The sequence below is a fragment of the Hemicordylus capensis genome, chromosome 1 (genome assembly GCF_027244095.1).
Source record: "Hemicordylus capensis ecotype Gifberg chromosome 1, rHemCap1.1.pri, whole genome shotgun sequence".
NCBI lineage: Eukaryota > Metazoa > Chordata > Lepidosauria > Squamata > Cordylidae > Hemicordylus > Hemicordylus capensis.
The window spans coordinates 371,314,560-371,333,450 of record NC_069657.1 but is presented as its reverse complement, the minus strand read 5'-3'; the positions used below and the strand labels follow the sequence as shown (position 1 = coordinate 371,333,450).

Below are 18,891 nucleotides of genomic sequence, written 5' to 3'. Positions count from 1 at the left end.
GCGGAGGTCCAGGTAAGGAGAAATGCTTACCTAGTTTTTAAAGGAACTAATCCCTGACCCGTCCATGGCTGCCCAAGACAGTTTGGGCACATCCTTACTGCCAATCCTGGGAGCTCATGCCAGCATGCTTACAGTATCCATCTCTTCAGACAAATGCCTATAATTGTGGGTGATGCAGCAGGAGAACTGAGTGAGTGACATACAAGATGGGACTTCTGGTGATTTTTGAAGTACATCCTTCATTAAATAATGACTAAATAGGGCTCTTGGGTAGCTCTTCTCATGCACATTTAGTATTTGTTTCCTTTTGAAAGTGTGACTGGTCAGTGGGGTTTGGCTGGGTGGTTAGAACTGGGGCAAGTTGGCATAACAAGCAGCACTTTAAGAACACAAGAACAACCCTGCTAGATCAGGCCCAAGGCCCATCTAGTCCAGCATCCTGTTTTGCACAGTGGCCCACCAGATGCCACTGGAAGCCACAGGCAGGAGTTGAGGGCATGCCCTCTCTCCTGCTGTTACTCCCCTGCAACTGGTACTCAGAGGCATCCTGCCTTTGACGCTGGAGGTGGCCTATAGCCCTCCAACTAGAAGCCGTTGATAGACCTCTCCTCCATGAAGTTATCCAAACCCCTCCTAAAGCTACCCAGGTTGTTGGCTGTCACCACATCTCGTGGCAGAGAATTCCACAAGTTGATTATGCGTTGTGTGAAAAAGTAATTCCATTTGTTGGTCCTAGATTTCCTGGCAATGAATTTCATGGGATGACCCCTGGTTCTAGTGTTATGTGAGAGGGAGAAGAATTTCTCTCTATCCACTTTCTCCACACTATGCATGATTTTATAGTCCTCTATCATGTCTTCCCACAGTCATCTTTTTTCTAAACTAAAAAGGCACAGGTTTTGTAGCTTTGCTTCATAATAAAGGTCCTCTAGGCCCCTGATCATCTTGGTTGCCCTCTTCTGAACCTTTTCCAGTTCTACAAAGTCCTTTTTTAGATGTGGTGACCAGAATTGTAAGCAATACTCCACATGTGGCCGCACCATCGTTTTATATAACAGCATTATAATATTAGCAGTTTTATTTTCAATCCCCTTCCTAATGATCTCTAGCATGGAACTGGCCTTTTTCACAACTGCTGCACATTAAATCAACACTTTCGAGCTGGGCACCATGACCCCAAGATCCCTCTCCTGGTCAGTCACCGACAGCTCAGATCCCTTCAGCGTATACTTGAAGTTGGGGTTTTTCATCCCAATGTGCATCACTTTACACTTGCCAATACTGAACCGCATTTGCCATTTTTTCGTCCACTTCCCCAGTTTGGAGAGATCCTTTTGGAGCTCCTCACAATCCGTTTTGGATTTCAATATGCGAAAGAGTTTGGTATCATCTGCAAATTTGGCCACCTCACTGCTTACCCCTACTTCTAGATCATTTATGAATAAATTAAAAAGCACTGGTTCCAGTACAGATCCCTGGGGGACCCCACTTCTCACTTCCCTCCATTGTGAAAACTCTTCATTTATACCTACCCTCTGTTTTCTGTCTTTTAACCAGTTAGCAATCGACACGTGTACTTGTCCCCTTATTCCATGACTGCTAAGTTTCCTCAGGAGTCTTTGATGAGGAACTTAGTCAAAAGCTTTTTGGAAGTCCAGTTATACTATGACAACTGGATCACCTTGATCCACACACTTGCTGACACTCTCAAAGAACTCCAAAAGGTTTGTGAGGCAATATTTCCCTTTGCAGAAGCCATGCTGGTTTACTCCCAGCATGGCCAGTTCTTCTATGTGCATTACAATGTTATCCTTGAGGATGCTTTCCATCAATTTGCCTGGAACAGACATTGTCTAAGGTCGCCTTCTCTCTGGTTGGTTCCAAGACCAACTGTTCTAGGGCACAGTCATTCAGTGTATCTAGAAATTTGAACTCTTTCTCATTACCTGACTGTGAATTGACCCAGTCTATGTGTGGGTAATTGAAGTCACCCATTATTACAGCCCTGCCTCTCCTTGATGCCTCCCTGATTTCCTGCTTCAACTCCCAGTCACTGTCAGGGTTTTGATCCAGAGGGTGACAGCCCTTCCCCAGGAGCACGTTCCCTTTCAGGCCTTGTATTGTCACCCACAGGGTTTCTGTGGAGGACTCCAGTCCACCTAGGTTTTCTAGCTTGTTAAATTCTATCCCTTCTTTAACGTACGGTGCTACTCCACCTCCAAGGTGCCCCTCCTTGTCCTTTCTATAGAGTTTATATCCAGGGATAACAGTGTCCCACTGGTTCTCATTGTTCCACCATGTTTCTGTTATGCCCACTATATCTATATCTGCATTAGCAACCAAGCACTCCAGATCACCCATCTTCGGTCGGAGGCTTCTGGCATTGGCATATAAGAACCTATACACTGAATCTCTCACTGGATGTATGCTATCTTTCTTTTGATTATTTGACCAGCTGGCACAGGCTCTTCTCTGCTTTTTATGCGGTTCTGCTCCACCCGCTTCTGTTTGATCTGAATCCTTTGCACCCTCGCACTTTAAAGGATGGCATTTGCTGAATGGAATACTGCCCAGCTCCCGTTGGCAATTCCCCAGGTGTCATCTTAAAAGCTGGTCTGCAACCTTTTTGATTTTAAGCACCATCAGTCTGGTTCCATCTTGGTTCAAGTGCAGCCCATCCCTTTTGTACAGGCCTTGCTTCCCCCAAAATATATCCCAGTGCCTAACAAATCTAAACCCCTCCTCCCAGCACCAACGTATCATCCATGCATTGAAACCGCTCAGCTCTGCCTGTCTCACTGTACCTGCATATGGAACAGGTAGCATTTCTGAGAATGCTACCTTGGGGGTCCTGGACTTCAATATACTACCTATCAGCCTAAATTTGGCCTCCAGGACCTCCCAACTACATTTCCCCACATCGTTGGTGCCGACATGCACCACGACAGCTGTCTTTTCCCCAGCACTGCCTAAGATCCTATCTAGACACTGTGTGATGTCCACAACCTTCACACTAGGCAGGCAAGTCACCATGCAGTCAACACACGGGTCACAAACCCATCTCTCTATACCTCTAATTATCGAATCACCCACTACAAGGAGGCCCCCACCCTCCCGGAGGAGTATCCCCTGTGCGAGAGGATATGGGCTCATCAACCATGGAAGGGGTCCCTTCTAAAGGAGCATTTCCCTCTTCCTCAGACCAATGTCCTCCTTGCCCGAGACCTTCATTCTCCCTGACAGCAGAGGAGCTATCAGCCCTGGAGTGGGATGCCTCTATCTATCTATCTATCTATCTATCTATCTATGTATCTATCTATCTATCTATATCCCCTGGAGTGGGATGCCTCTATCTCTGTCTCTCTGAGCTTCTCCAGATCCACCACCTTGGTCTCAGTGGAACTAATTTGTTCCATGAGAGCCCGGAGCTCCTTGCACCGAGCACACACCCATGACTTCTGCCCATGGGGCAAACAGTCATACATCTGGCACTCTGTGCAATACACTGGGAAGTGCCCCCTCCCCTGCTGACCTTCAGTCTTCATACTGTTTTTGTTGGCTGCTTACAGTATTTAAAGATAGTTTATTAGAAGGGTATGTCTCAGTTGTAATGGTCAGCTATTTAACTGTCCAAACAGCCTTTCCCAAGAATATGAGGGAGGGATTTGTACATGCATTCTCTTCTACACCAGGCTCCTTGTGATCACAGGGGCTTGTTCCAGGCCCCACACACACTTCCCACTAAACTCCTGCTAAACTCCAGTGCCCTGTTTGCAATCCCTGTTCATTATGCTCTGTTTGCTATGCTCTTGGGCCTTCACCTCTTATGTAGAGAGTAGTCTTCCAACTGAGACACAGGATGTGAGTCAAAGGAATGTCAAACGAATGTGGGGCCTCCCCCAGCCCTAGCTGGCTCCACCCCCTCCAGGCAGGGACAAACTGAAACACTGGAGTTTGCTAGCCTTGGGAAATGCTAGCCCTGGCATATAACAGAGAGAGAGAGAGAGAGAGAGAGAGAGAGAGAGAGAGAGAGAGAGAGAGACTAGGACTTATCCCTTATAAGAGAAACCAGCCCCTGGAAATCTCCCCTCCACCTGTTAGTTAGTTTGAAGGGTGGGGAGGCTAGATGTTTAGAAAAGCTGGCTCACCTCCCCAGCTATGTCTGCTCTTCACAGAGTAGTCTTCCAACTCTTTGTCTTCAGCAGTGCCACATAGCAGGTGGGAAAGAGGTAGACAACAGGACTGGATAGAAAAATGGACAGTAGTAGCCATGGCTGCTTCATCTCATATTTCACTGGAGAAATGAAAGGTATGGATTTAAAATCAATTTCCGGGTTACAACCTGGCAGCTCTTCTATTTGAAGAAGTGCTCTATTAAAACAATTTTATACTTCAGGATATCTGGGTTTTACATTCTTCAGTGTCATTAAGTAACTTGACAAGAACATAAGCCTGATGAGATATGAAATCGTGCCCTCAAAGCAAGTAACTTATTGCTGATGACACTAGATTTACACAAGCTGACTTGGAGTGAAAAATAATAATCAGTAGTAGGGTATGTGGTAATAGAATAACAAGTCTAGGGCTTGTGTCAATGCTTTTTTAAAAGAAACTAAAAAATGTAAAGGAGTTCCAAAGTGGGCTTCAAGAATGATTCACAGCTTGGAAAGCCTGGCTTCCATCAAGATTGCTAAACTAAATGGAATGACCTTAAAACAGATGGTTAAGTGTTGCTATTATCACTGTTTGTAAGTGCCTCCCATGGAGAGATTTCTAATAGAGAATGCTACTCTAGCAAGAGCTTTATGATATTTTGGATCTGGAAGCTGAAGCTATCCAAACTGAAATGGAAAAGAAGGCAGATATTTTTAATTATAGAAATATTTATTGGCACAAAGGATATGATAAGCTTCCTATCAAATGAAGTCTTTGAATTTTACCTATGTTGATCATTTTTCTTAAAGAGCTTCTCAAATTCAGTTAAATATTATAGACTTGATATCATAACTAATAGCTTAAATCTATTACTTTTCCCAGACAAGAATTCACACAATTTACCGTACTCACTATGGTCTTGGGAGGGGGAGGGGGAAACAAAAGCAACTAAGGGCAATATTCTCAGAGAAATGGAAGTTCAACCTCAGAGACAAAAGAAAAATCACCTCAGGGTATTAATGCATACAATTCATGTGCACAATTTTCCTGAAAATTTCCAAACCAGACTTAAAATGAACCGGGCATGTTTGGAACACTCTGGGGCCGGGACCCATTGTCTTGGCCTCCAGGTATCCCACAGTGCACCACACACCGAGCTCAGTGCACTGGGGAATTTTTTTATTCCCACAAACCAGCTTGAATTCGAGCCGAGCTGCCCGGTCCAGTTAAAGTCCAGTTCTGACTTGAACTGAACCAGGCAAACTGGTTTTGTGCACACCCCTACTAATCAGAAGCATCTTCTCTTGCATAAAGATAGTTCCAGAAATTTTCAGAGAAACTGTGAACATGTACAAGTGTTGAACATAATGAGGCTGTTCTCATGAGCAGCCAAGCCTGGGCTTGGCTGCCCATTAATCGCCAGGATCCACACGGATCCCGGCAGCCTCATGACGCCGAAGCCCAGCTCTTAACCAAGATTAAGGGTGCAAACATACCTTTAACCCGGATGTCAGAATTGTGTGAAAACGTGAGCTGCTTGCTGCTCACTCTGACATAAAGACGGGCACCTAGAGTACCCATCTCCTGGAGGAATCCCCCAGTGCACTGTGCTTGGTGTGCCGTACACTGTGGGATACCTGGAGGCTGGGACAACGGGTCCTGGCCTCAGAGCGATCTGCAGTGGAGAAGATTGTGTGGGACTGAGTTCCACGCTCCCACCAAGCAAAGAATTAGCATCTGTGGGGAAGGCGAGGTTTGTGAAGCCTTCCCCCCACCTACCCACCCACCCAATAGGTCATGAATGGCCCTGATGTGAGAATAGGGCTTATGAATTCAGTATCATGCTGTTAAATATTATGGGAATAGCTTCACCGTGTATGACTGCATGCCCAGTTATTTATCAAACTCTAGAAGGCCTGAAAAATAGTATTATTTGGGCTCAATACCTCCATGGCATATTTGACATATCCTAACTGGGCAACTCTAATACAATTTGCAGTTTTAAAAAATCTACTTGCAGTTTAATGCCAAGCCTGGTAGTAGTCTTAAATGTTTGCATAATGATCAGCACAGCTGAATTCAAATGATTGTTTGAAAGGTCATCTCCCTTGTAGCAATGTACGCGGAACTAAGTGGGAGACTTGGAAGAACAGATGCAGGAGTGGCCCAGGGACCCAAAGGGAGGAGCCAGAGCAGCAACACTTAGAAGTGACTTGGCAAAATATCTCAGAGAAAGTACAGAGGAACACAGGCAGGAGAGAAGGTATAATCAGGCTTGGTTAATAAAAATACTTTTGGGGTTTGGGGTTTGGGGTTGCTCCTGTTAATAGATTGCAAGCACCACTTGAAACATCCTTCCCCCTCCTTGCCTCCCTTCTCCCAGTTTCATTTGACAGAGTTGATTTAATTTGTTTTACTTTCATTTCTCTATGTTATTTAAATTGTTTTATTCTCTTACAGTACCAAAACTCTACGTAAACATTGGTGCTGACAGAAGATACAACTGTTTGATTCATGGGTATTGTATTTCTCTGTACTGCAAATAAAACAATATATTGGAGGCAATTTGCTCAACAGTACCTAGGGATTTTGAGAGCCTCTCTTAAGGATGGCACCATAATTTTGTCATGCCTCGTCACCACCTTCCTCGCAATAACGGCCCTAAATTGGATGAGAACTTGGGAGGAGGATCTCACCACCAGCTCTAGAACCTACAGAGATCAAGAGGTATCAGCAGGCACTGATAAAATTCCCAATACTACCACCCTGCTCAAGGAGACTGCAGATTGGGTGGCGGGGTTGATGGTCCCACCCCCAGCTCCAGTACCTCCAAATTACATCTGATGCCAGGAGCAGAGACAAGTGTGGAATCTTAGCAAAAACCTAGGCCTGAAGGTGCAATGCTCACCTGAAAGCATGAAGTTGCTTGTTCCTGCACCACGAAAACAGTGCACGCTCCAGATCTAGAGTGGAGAAAATAAGAGTGGGAAGGATCCAGTCTGAGTCAGCCATGCTGAAATAAAAAGAGACAAGCTAGTCATGATTAACTTCAGTTGTATTGATTTCAATGCGGCCTAATTGTGACTTAGTCTGAATTCTGCCCTGTGTAGAGCAAACAGCATGAAGAAAATAAGCAGTAAACACACATGTATGAACCAGCCCTCATGCTTATGAAAAGAAGGAAGGAAGGAAGAAGGAAGGAAGGAAGGAAGACGTGCATATATAAAAGTCTCTACGGCTTCATTGCACTTTGGGAAACAGCAGTCTTCTGAAGCTGCTGCTGCTGCTGCTGCTGAGGCAATGGTGCTTCACATACTATGCAGAATTCCACAGGTGTTTCATAAACCACAAACTCTTCAGGGTCTTCAAATTCAAATTGCGCTAGAGTGCACTTGCAAAAATGCCAAAATCATACAAGGAAGTTATGCAATGGCGTGACCATTGGAAATAAAGGCTGTGTGATTGTGCCACTCCCTTGCACAATTTCAGAATTTGCACAAGTGTGCTTTAGCACAACTTGCATTTGGAAGGCACAGCAGCACCCACGGCATGCAAAACACCTGCATGGTACGTGAGCCATTGAGTTCCAGACAAACATAACTTTCCATCTTGTTTCCCAAAGTTCCACAATCCTGCTTTCCTCTTTGATTTACATGAAATTGAACCTGCTGCTTTTAGTGGATCAATGTCTGTGCTGTGCCAGATTTTAATCCACAAAGTCAGGAGTCCTAGAATGTTCCACCCAGCTGCCATACTTGCTTGCTATTACTATCATTCCAGAACTTTAGAGAAAAATCATTCCCAGCCTGTTTCATTATGAGAAAGATAACAGCAGCTTGGTGTAAGGACAGCTACTTTCCTTTGTTCAAATGCTTGCTTTAGACATCTAGTCTCAACAATTTCAATTTCAAGGACTTCCATTTAGATCTGAAACTAATTTGGAGAGGAAGGAAGAGTAGGTTAAGCAAATTCTCCAGACTCAGATTTGCTTGCAAAAAGGGTTTTTTAAAAAATGAGATGAAATTATGTTTGCAATCTCCCCTCCCTCAAAAAGCAAGAAAGCAAGTACGAGAACGGCAAGGCGTCACAGAAGAATTTGTTGAATTCAGAATATTTTAATTCCTAGTGTATGTGTTCTTTTTAATGATATGCTATTTGAGGCTCTCTCCCTAAAATATGGCAATATGCTTGTTTGATTTTGATATCAAAGCTTTTAAAAGACACAATTCAGATAGAAAACATTTTGAGGCTTGGACAAATCATAACACAGTTAGATCTAAAGATGTTTTGCAGGGAAATAGATATCTGCCAGTTGGTTAGATGCTTAAAATACATAGAATATATAACCTTATGGGAGGACATCCCTATATGCGCTGGGAGCAGTAATGTGTTTCTTATCACAGGTTTTCACTGATTTTCTTCAGTCTTTGTGAACATGCTTGCATTATTCTTCTCAGCATCATTTTCTTTTGTCTCTATTTCCTCACTGTTCTAGCCTCGTTTGCCCACACTATTAATGTTTCTATTGGATGTGAATGATGACTAAATTGATTTTGAAGATGACACCATCATTATATTAAATCTGATGCTATGACATCACATACACTCATAAAGAAAATCACAGGTGCTGCCTGTGGGAAATTGAGGGAAATGAAGAAATGCAAAATGATATAGAGATAAAGCAGCAGCCAGTTGGAACCATGCAAATGTTTGGCAAGCTGAATAGTTCTTGGTATTTGGTTCAGCTATATTAAATGTGATGTTTATGAAACAAATATGGTTACATGGGAAACTTTCACCCCACTTTTGAGACCTTTATGTGCAGTTTTAAAGTAGGCAGTTTCTCCAGAAAGTCACTAATACAGGTTTAAATCCAAATAAAAAGTTGTTTTATTGAAAACAAAATAAGAAGCTTGATTGTAATGATAATGAGTGTTGTAAGCCACCCAAAAAGCAATTTGTTATGGGATGGCTAACAAATTAAGTTGTTAATGAATTTTGGCTGAATTATATTATCAGTATTGTTGCTGTTATTATTATAGATATTGTCGCAGAATATAGGCTGTTCCCAGTAAAGTTGCTTTTTGTAACTGACTGATGGTGATTTCTGTGGCCCCTATGGTGTTGAGGTGCTCTTCAAGTTGTTTTGGAATTGTGCCTAGGGTGCCAATTACCCCTGGGATTATTTTGGTCTTTTTCTGCCACAGCCTTTCAATTTCAATTTGTAGATCTTTGTATTTGGTGATTTTTTCTATTTCTTTTTCTTCTATTCTGCTATCCCCTGGTATTGCTATGTCGATTATTTTCACTTGTTTTTCTTTCTTCTCGACTACAGTTATATCTGGTGTATTGTGTGGCAGATGTTTGTCTGTTTGTAGTTGGAAGTCCCATAATATTTTTGCATCTTCGTTTTCTACAACCTTTTCAATTTTATGGTCCCACCAATGTTAGCTTGTATTTTTTGGTCCCACCAGGTAGCTTGTATTTTTTGCAGATGTTCCAGTGTATCATCCCTGCTACCTTGTCATGCCTTTGTTTGTAGTCAGTCGGTGTGATCTTTTTACAACAGGTGATTATTTATTTATTTATTTATCTATCACATTTATATACCACCCAAACTTTCATCTCTGGGTGGTCCACTATTTCATCTGCTTCTTTACAAAGGCTGCATTTGTTGTTTGTTGTTGATGTTTCTACTTTTGCTCTTATTGCATTTGTTCTTAGTGCCTGTTCTTGTGCAGCCAGTATTAAACCCTCTGTTTCTTTCTTCAAGTTTCCATTCTTAAGCCATTGCTAGGTCTTGGTGATGTCTGATTTTCCACTTATATTGTGCAAATATTGACCATGCAGTGCCTTGTTTTTCCATTTTTATGCCCAGTTCTTGACTTGTTCTTTCTTGTAGGCCTGCTTTGTTTCATTGGTGTTTAATAGTTTCTCATTACTGACCATTTGAAGTGCATCTTCTTCACTGTCCTTGATATATTCTTCAAGGCCTCTTTTCTCCTCCTCTATTGTTTGATGGACTTGTAGCATTCCTCTTCCACCTGAGCTGCGAGGGAGGTATAGCCTATCTACATCACTGCGGGGGTGCAGAGCATGATTGATGGTCATTATTTTCCTGGTCTTGGAGTAAGGAGGATATGCTGTTTGGGAGTTGCTGGAATTCTATTATCATTATCATTATCATCATCTTACATTTTATATCCCGCTCTTCTTCCAAGGAGCCCAGAGCAGTGTACTACATACTTAGGTTTCTCCTCACAACAACCTTGTGAAGTAGCTTGGGCTGAGAGAGAAGTGACTAGCCCAGAGTCACCTAGCAAGTTTCATGGCTGAATGGGGATTTGAACTTGGGTCTCCTTGGTCCTAGTCCAGCACTCTAACCACTACACCACGCTGGCTCTCTTAAGAACAGAGAACGGAAAGAGAGTGCATGAGCAGCCTCCCCCTGAGTGGGAGGAGCATGAAGTGGATATTCCTTGCTGGTGGGAGTGGCTGGATGCAAACCCTGCCTCGGGGCTTCTGCCCTAGGCTATTGCTCTCTCTCACAGAAGAGCACACTTATGAATGGGCATTCCCCATGTGGGCAATGGCACTTTATCCAAGAATATGCCTCACTTGGCTATAGATCCTGGCTTAAGACCATTGCCATAAAGTGGAGTGCTTCTCATGAGCAGGGCCCCTGAGTTTTTCAGGAGTCCTTCAGTCATGGTGGCCCCGATCCCACATTATCATTAGCCCCAGTGCACTCTGGGGCTGCCTTTTAATCCGGGGAGAAGCTGATCAAACCTCCCCAACTTTGATGGTTAGAATAATAAACACAGTGGAACCTTAAGAAGACTTTCCTAATCTAGCCTGTCAGTAATACATGCACTCACACACATACACTCCAAAAGGGGAATCAGGGAGAGAAGAAAGGTTCTAGGGTGGAGGAAGTAAAGCATCCTCCAATACTATATGCTTTTGAAGGGAAGCCTGGATCCTCAGCAGCATGGTGGAGAGATGACAGCGGAGCATAGGGTCCCATCCTCCCAAATGAATCTCAAGGGTTGAGCGAATTGGAGGGGTTTCTTTCTGGCTGGCTGTCTTTATAGGGTGAAAGCTGCCTTGTGCATGAGTGCTACGTGCTGATGTGGGGCTTCTCTGGGTTCATGGTTACTTGGTTACTGTCTGGTAGAGAACAATGGATTACCTGAGGGTCTGATCTTCTGAGGAGGATGCAGGATGTTGACTCTGAGAATTTAGGATTATCTGAGAGGTGTGTCTGAGCTGACATCAGTGCAGAGGTCAGAAGGGCAGTGATATTTATTTATTTATCTCTCTGTCTATCTATCTATCTATCTATCTATCTATCTATCTATCTATCTATTTTATGACTAAATTTATGACTTCATCTAGATGAGTAGATGAAGAGTGAGTCATGGCTGCCTTGCCATGGGGTCTCGGGAGAACTAGAGTCTCCACAGGGGAAGCTCGTTTATGGTGTCGGAGCACCCGGTTTGGGCCTTTATAAGATAGGCAGTAGCTGTTGGGCTCCTTCCTTTACTGGTCTCCCTATGAGGCTCCTAGTGACAGTGGTCAACCCTGTCTTCCTCCCTGATCCTCTTGAGGGCAGCCAAGTCCAAACTACGTGTCTCCTTAGGAGTTGGGGGGCACTGCACTGCACAGAGGTCTACTTCTGAACCTCCTAACAATATCAAAATTAGAGATTATCTGGTGCAGCCCTAACTGAAAACAGGCTCCAGGCTTGAAGAGCTCAGGCTCAAATTCAGTTTACCTACTAAGGTCTCTGTCTCTCCCTCTTCCTCTCCCAAAATTCTCAATAAATCAAGTATATTATTGGCATCAATAGCCACTTCCCGCTTAGTTCAAATTGCAGCTTCAGGGGGATGATTTTAATCAGGAAAGTGTTTTGCTGTGGTATTCTACTGGGGACAGCTATGTGGCTCTGTGGTCACCAGGAGTCGATGCCGACTCGACGGCACACTTTATCTTTAGGCCTCATTCAGAGTAACTTCTGAGAGGGTGGGCATTTCCTAATAAGGTAAAAGCCTGGGAAATTCAAAGCAGAAGGACCAATCCAGAGGACTGGGTGTGTTGTTTGGAGTGGAGAGCTGGTCTTGTGGTAGAAAGCATGACCTTTTCCCCTTAGCTAAGCAGGGTCTGCCCTGGTTGCATCTGAATGGGAGACTAGAATTGTGAGCACTGAAAGATATTTCCCTCAGGTGATGGAGCTGCACTGGAAAGAGCAGAAGGTTTCAAGTTCCCTCCCTGGCATCTCCAAAATAGGGCTGAGAGAGATTCCTGCCTGCAACCTTGGAGAAGCCGCTGCCAGTCTGTGAAGATAATACTGAGCTAGATTATAGACCAATGGTCTGACTCAGTGAGGTGCTTCAAACAATCAGTGTGAAGCGCCAGAGGGGATTCTGTGAGGAGAGCTGGCTTAGCCCACTCTCCCAGCAGATGATCAAATGGCAGCCCTGGGCAGCTGGATTGGCCAGCCACATGACTGCTGGCTCCGTCACGGAGTCAACAGGGGTGGTGGGGATTGTGGGCCGTGCAGCCCCTGGAAGTTCCAGGATGCCCCACACGAGTGCGCAGGCAATCCTGGAGATACCTCCAAACCTGGGAGGCTGCTTGCAGCCTCCTGGCGGGGGTCTCTTCATGCGTCGCCATGGAGCGGAGCCACGCCGTGGTAGCACATGATCAGAAAACCCGAGTTAGCGGAGCGCTCACTTCGCTAACCTGGGCTAAGTGGAGGGCTACTTTGGCGGGCTAGCCGCCAGAGAACCACTGGGCTCACTCGTGAGCTCACTGGTTCTCATGATAGGGGAAAACTGGGCTGGGCCCATCCGCCATCATGAGAATAGCCTCAGTATATGGCAGCTTCCTAGGTTCCTACAAACCACCTGACCACAAGTTCTTTTTAAAAAAACACACACAAAAACTAAAGATGGAAACTTGGAGGCACTATACATCGGCTGACATCTCCTTGAGCCTTGAATCAATTTATATTTGTAGGTCTAGATATAAAGTAGAATGTTTGGTTAGCCAATAGTAGATACCTTTAAAATAAACCCCAAATCACTTTAAAATTGACATACATGCTATGATTCCTAATGTGACTAAAGGACTCTACAAATACCATTGTAAAATGCAAATATCACAGGCCAGTAAATGTTACCTCTTAAAGATGCCTATTAAATCCTGAGTAAGTAAGACTGTGCAACAATCCCACCATTTCTGACAAGTGGAACACATCTTGTTCAGCTGTTTGATGTAGAACAGTTGGGGCACTGCAGTCATCTCAAGTGGAAAAGAAGAGAGGAAAAGGCATCAGCTGATGAGAGAAAAAACCCTTTTCAGTGGAAAAATGATCTAGCCATAGAATAAAAGGGCCAACTCACAATAAAACTCACAATGAATGGGCCAGCTCTCCTCCCTATTATTTTTCCAGTTTGATCTTCAACCTCTATATCAATTTTCTTTTTTTTCTGTTATCAGAGTAATCTCAAATGACACAAAGAGGTGCTTCAGGGTTAGTGCAGGGAGAGCGGGCTTAGCTCTCTCTCTCTTAGGTTAGTGGGCTTAGCCCACTCTCCCCGCACACGGGCAGGGAGCCGTCCCTGGGTAGCCGGATTGGCCACCCACACAGTTGCCGGCTCCATCACGGAGCCAGCAGGGGTGGAGGGGTTGGGGGCCAGCCTGTCCCCGGAAGTTCCAGGATGCCCTGCATGAGCATGGGGGGCATTCTGGAGAGACCCCCAGGGTCAGGAAGCTTGTTTTAGCCTCCCAGCAGGGGTCTCCGCATGTGTGGCTGTGGCATGGAGCCACGCCGTGGCAGCACACGCTCAACCTAACGGGGTTAGCAGAGTGCTCATTCCGCTAACCTAGTTTAAGCAGAAGGGTACTTTTGGTAGTTTGCTGCCGGGAGCCACGCAGCTCCCATGGCAGCAGACAACCAGGAGAAATCAGGCGAGGCTCCCTTAGCCCGATTTCTCCTGGTCATGAAACAGCTTCAAAGTTTTGCTTCACTAAAGGATGGTTTAAGTAATGAGACTGTGAGGCTATTCGCATGCGCGGTGGAAACCTGGCTAAGGGAGCTCAGCCCTGTTTACACCGCACATATGAATCGTTGGGAGCCTGCTTAATTGCCCCCCACCCCTAAACAAGGTTAGCGGAGCGTGCACTCCGACAACCCCATTTGTTTGATCATGTGTCACTCCATGCCTTGGCGACTCATGAATAGCCCCAACTGGGAGGCTACAACAAGCCTTCTGGCATTGGGGGTGGAGGGACTCCTCAGAATGCCCCGCATATTTGCACAGGGCATGCTGGGACTTCTGAGAGCTGGGAGGCCCCTAATCCCCATGGCCCCAGCTCTCCCCACAAAACCCTCTTAGGCTTTGTATGTTTTGCAAGAACAGAGGAGTTAGCAGAAATCAGAACTCTGTGGAAGAGACTGAAACTCTTGTGGCACTTCCTTTCCTCTGTCATTGTGGAGACCTAGGCATCTTTTTCTATTATGTTTTTGGATTTCTGTCCCACCCTGTTCTTAAAGGTTAAATAACAGATATTGAAATAGAACTATTATGAAAGGATTGCTGTGCTTATTCTCCAGTCACTATATGGTAGTCCAGGGGTTCCTGACAGGGGATACTAATACCCCTAGCTGTACCTGAAGGGCTCCCAAGAGGTACGCGTGGAGCCCTCTGCCCCCTGCCCCCCCCACACACTGCAGCTGTGCTATTTGTTCCCTATCTGAGAATTGCCAACTTGAAGCCAACACATCTTCAACTATATATCTGCTGCAGAAGGGGAAGGAGGAGGGTGAAGACCCTCCTCCCCTACTCCTGATTGAGTACATGCTGGCTCTATGCTGTAGCTCAACATACTCTTCCCCTCAGCCTGACTAACAGGCTTCAGAAAATTAGCACTAAGTACTCCCATTGAAATTAATTGGAAAAGAAAACTTGTCCCATTAATTTCAATGGGAGTACTAGTGAGTAACATAGCCTGTCTCATAACTGTAACATTTAAAATTTTGTGTGTGTACACAAAACACACACAGAGACTGAGGCTGTTCTCACAAGGCAGCCTAGCCTGGACTAGACTCCTCTTGTGGAGCTCCAAGATCTGTGAAGATGCCAGTGCTCCCATGCAGCCTAACCCCACTCCCAAGCCCAGCTCTTAGTCAAGGTTAAGGGAGCATGCACTCCTTTAACCTGGCTGCCAGGCTTGTGTGTCTCCTCAGCACCACAGACCTGAAGAGGCACAGAGACTGGTGCCTATAGTGCCCATCTGATGGGAGAATCCCACAAGGCACTGTGCTCATCACGCGATGCCTTGTGGGATATGCGCAGGCTGAGAAAATGAGTCCCAGCCTCTGTTGCTCCATGCAACTGGGAGCAGCATAAATAGTCATCCGTGCTGCTCCCAGCAGTGCAAGACATTTGGGCATGCAGCTTGTGCACCGAGAGGCTCAGGAGTAATAGTATGGGGGAATGTAGGTTGAACCCTGCCTTCTCACCTGCCCGCCATCATGTGAATGACCCCAGTTTCTCTGGGATACCTGAGCTAAAGATTTGTGATGGAAGGGGCAAACTTGTTTTTAAAAGTTGGGAACCCTTGTGCTAGTCATGGATGACCAATCAGTCAGGGTGGTCCATGGTCCTGGCTAGGGTAGAGTCAGGTCTACCTTGCTGCCTCTTCCTCCAGTTCGGTGCAGCTTCCGACTCCCAGTTTCCCTGTAGACTATTTAAGCGGTGGGGGTGGGGGACTGCTGGCAGAAGGGACAGTATCCTGGGCGTCCACAGGACAATTTCCAGGGAGGAGGCAAAGATTGCTATCTTATACCCACTTAACTGGGAGTAGGCCCCATTGAATTCTGTGGGACTGTCTCAAACCGGGTGGGCAACTGCCCCATCTTGCCACCCCCTTCAGATGCCCATGGTGGTATATGCACTTTAAAGTCATGCTGTCTTATATGTTGCACCAGACTCCTCCTGGCTGAAAAATTGGCCATTGTTCTAGCCTGAATAGAAAGGTTTTGCAGCATACACAGATGATATACAGGCTTCTGTTTATTTGTACTTTTAAAGGAAGAAAATTGCAGTGCTTGAAAGCAGAGAATTCCTGTCTGTGTGCCTTTGCTGTTCTAACTTGCCAGATTATTATTTATTACATCTGAATATAGCCTGTCCTTCTGAAGAGCTCTGAACAACATAGATGAGGACGCCAAGAGCTGTCCCCTTCAAAGACAAAAGCCCTACTTAGCTTTAGAGATAACAGGGCTGCCATTTTTTTCCAGGCTGGATTTCTCTTCCTTAAGAGAACGTGAATGAGAGAACGAGAGAGAGAATGTGACAGGCAGACATCCAGCAGCAGGAGTTCTCCCCACCACTGTATCTCAAAACCAGGAAAAGCTGCATTGATGGAACTTCTGCAGTTATAGCCACTAACGGGCAAAGGAGACTTGCCAGAAAAAGAGAAACAATCTTTACATTCCTAGGAAGCTACCTTGAACAGATTTAGAACATAGGAACATAGGAAACTGCCATATACTGAGTCAGACCATTGGTCTATCTAGCTCAGTATTGTCTTCATAGACTGGCAGCAGCTTCTCCAAGCAGGGGCGTAGCAAGGTTGGAGTGGGCCCAGAGACAAGATTTTAAAATGGGCCCCCCCCACACACCCCAGGCCCCCAAGGATTTAAGTCTGATATTCCAAAATAAGTATGCTGCCTGGAAATACATTTCACTGAATACACACACACGTCACAATATATAGTGATATACATTGAGTACTATACATTTGTATTACTTTTAATGCCTAGAACACACTAGAAAGATGAATTATTAAAATGGGCCCCTTGCTGCAGATTAGCAAAGGAGACTTTCAAGCATGCAGGGTGAACCTATGTTTGTTTTCTCAGAATTCTGAACAAATTCAGTCAAGTTTGATTGCAGGAGGTTTTTCACAGGAGGCTTTTAAAGCCCTTTAACACACATCTCCTCTGGAATGGAGGTGCTGCATTCACATGTTGGCCAGATTTACCCTGAAGTCCCTGCAAGTTATTGGGGAGCAGTTCACACACAAGAAAAATAAAATAAAATAAAAGCACCACACATGCTTCACAGTTCTCACTCAGACCTTCTGGGTTGCAAAACAACTTGAACATAAGTGCATTTATAAATGAATGAATGAATAAATAAAATTAATAAAATACTGTTCCAGAAGTTTTTGCAATTTTCTGCCATGAAACAAGCCACTTATAGGACTTTTTAGATAGTTTTTTTTTTAAGTCAGCAAATTTTCCAAGCTGTTTCAAAATAAATATTCAGAGACTTCTTGGTCCCTCCCCCCCCCCATATCCAAGCCCTATGGCAAGCAGATCCCTATATATGGGGGGGGGGGGGCGGGAAAGGTAACCACAAAAAGGAGTTCACACTCTACCTGGCAAATGCTGGTCTGGGCTAAGCAGGGCAGCAAGAGGTCTTCTGCTGCAGAGAACACTCTGGCTGCCTCCTCCTTCCTGGCTTGCTTGGGCCCTACTCGAGTTCAGGCTTCACTGCGGCCTACACGGAGGCCTCCGTGGAAGCCCCGCCCACCCGCCGATCAGCTGAGAGGCGGGAGAAAAGGAGCTCTTTGCAGCTTGCCTGCTGCTTCGATTGCGGGCCAGCAGAACAAGCAGGAGAGACGGCGAAGAGGGCAAGTGGGTGAGAGGCTATGGGGCTGGGCAGGGGGCAATGGGGAGTCACATGAGGTGCCTCTGGGGTGCTCCTCCAGGCAGTGGGGCCCCCAGACAACTGTCTCCCCTTGCCCTATCATTGTTATGCGCCTGTCTCCAAGGTTGCAGGCAGGAATCTCTCTCAGCCCTGTCTTGGAGAAGCCAGGGAGGGAACCTGACACCTTCTGCTCTTCCCAGAGCAGCTTCATCCCCTGAGGGGAATATCTTGCAGTACTCACACAACAAGTCTCCCATTCAGATGCAACCAGGGCAGACCCTGCTTAGCTATGGGGACAAGTCATGCTTGATACCACAAGACCAGAAGGGAGTCTATGGAGATGGGGATGTCGCCTGGGAATGGGGCCATAGCTCAGTGGTAGAGCATCTGCTTAGCATAAAGAAGGTCCCAGGTTCAATCCTCCCCAGCATCTCAGGGTAGGGCTACGAAAAACCTCTGCCTGAAACCCTGGAGAGCCACTGCCTGTCAGAGTAGATAATACTAAGCTAGAAGGAACAATTGTCCGACTCAGTAGATGGCAGTTTCCTGTGCTCCTGTAATGTAAGTAGGACCATAGGAAGCTGCCTTCTACTTAGTTAGACCATTGAGCCATCTAGTTCAGTACTGTCTACTCTGGCTTGTAGCAGTTCCCCAAAGTTTCAGACAATGGTCTTTCTCCAGACTGTGATCTTGGCATCTCCAGCCTTACCTGGAGCTGCCAAGGAATTAACCTGGGCCCTTCTGCATGTACGGTAAATCAGAATTATCACTGAGCTACAGCCCCATCCCCAAATGACCAAAGCCATTTGGGGCAAAAACTGGTGTCTGGCACATTTTCAAAAGCTTTATAAGACACTTTGAGCTGACTTTTAGAAGCGGAGGACGGGTTTAACCAGTATAAGGGTAGAGTGTTTTTCCTTTGGTTTTATAATTATTTTAGTTAGACATGTTTGGTGCTGCACTGCTCCTATAAAAGTCAATAACAAAAATGCTGTTGATGTTGATGAAA

At 45.4% G+C, this 18,891-nt stretch overlaps 1 long non-coding RNA gene across 3 annotated transcripts in view; it reads right to left on the bottom strand.

The window, feature by feature from the left end:
* LOC128344751 (uncharacterized) overlaps positions 1-18,891 on the bottom strand; it is a 179,355-nt gene that overhangs the window by 93,072 nt on the left and 67,392 nt on the right. For 2 of the 3 annotated variants that reach the window (XR_008316022.1, XR_008316020.1), the window contains exons 4-5: positions 7,064-7,168; positions 4,149-4,294 (exon numbers count right to left, since the gene is read on the bottom strand). This is a non-coding gene — a long non-coding RNA (uncharacterized LOC128344751). Of the gene's footprint in view, positions 1-4,148; positions 4,295-7,063; positions 7,169-13,339; positions 13,496-17,610; positions 17,904-18,891 lie in introns of those variants that run through there. The other variant, XR_008316021.1, reaches the window with a different exon arrangement.